We start from the raw sequence: 833 nt of genomic DNA, 5'->3' as shown, positions 1-833 counted from the left end.
CGCCCCCCCCCCGCCGCTTCCCCCGCCCGCCGCGGCGGGTGTTTCCACGGCTGAGCCGGGAGGCGCCGCCGCCCCCTTCCCTTCCCTTCTCTCCCCTCCCCTCGCCGACCGGTCCCCACAGGCGGTGGAGCGCGGCCCCGGGCGGGCCCCGCCGAGGGGGCAGCACCAACACCGGCCGCCCCGCCCGCCCCCTGCCGGGCGCCGTTACCCGCTCCGGCCGCTCAGCCTCCCCGCGCCCCGCTGCCGCTTCTCCTCCGCGCCGCCGCCGTGCCGAGGGCCGCCGCGCCGCCAGCGCCGCAGCCAGACGGACCGACCCACCCTGGCGGCCGCGGAAGGCGGGTCCTAGCAACCCGCCTAGCAACCGCCGCTCCCGCCCGCCGCCGCAGAACGGCCGAGCGGGAGGAACCCTTCTGCGATTGGTTGCCCCCGGCCCGGGCGCGAGGAGACGGGCGGCGCTTTCGCCCAATTGGAGATGGGGGGCGGGCGTAAGCGGCGTGATGGAGGCGCGCTCGGGCCAGTCGGAGCTCGCGAGGGCGACGGCGGCGTCTAGCGGACGGGGGCTTCGGCCAGTCGTCGGCAGGAGGCTGCGGAGGGCGGCGTGACGGACGGGAGGAGCAACCAATGGCAAGGCGGGAACAAAGTAACGAAGAGACTTTTGCTCAAATCGGAGGGCGCCCGGGTGGAAGGGAGGAGCCAGAGGTCAGGGGTCACCCGGAGAGCCCCTCTCGTTGATGGGCAGGGCGGCTGGCCCACTCGGAGGGCGGCGGGTGGGCGGGGCCGGACGTGAGGCGGCGGGGAGGGGCTGGCCCCTTCCGGCGTGGCGGGGCGGGGGC

General features: G+C 77.3%; 1 protein-coding gene across 1 annotated transcript in view; it reads right to left on the bottom strand.

Annotated features, from left to right (window-relative positions):
- CGGBP1 (CGG triplet repeat binding protein 1) overlaps positions 1-335 on the bottom strand; it is a 7,709-nt gene extending 7,374 nt beyond the window's left edge. Inside the window, exon 1 of the mRNA XM_014947351.1 lies at positions 209-335. The gene's annotated coding sequence lies outside the window, so the exon portion shown is untranslated. The remainder of the gene's footprint in view (positions 1-208) is intronic.
- Positions 336-833: the final 498 nt, after the last annotated feature.

Source organism: Calidris pugnax, unplaced genomic scaffold (genome assembly GCF_001431845.1).
Source record: "Calidris pugnax isolate Ruff unplaced genomic scaffold, ASM143184v1 scaffold95, whole genome shotgun sequence".
NCBI classification, from domain to species: domain Eukaryota; kingdom Metazoa; phylum Chordata; class Aves; order Charadriiformes; family Scolopacidae; genus Calidris; species Calidris pugnax.
Note: the sequence above shows the minus strand (reverse complement) of the source record. Positions and strands in the feature narration are given on the sequence as shown.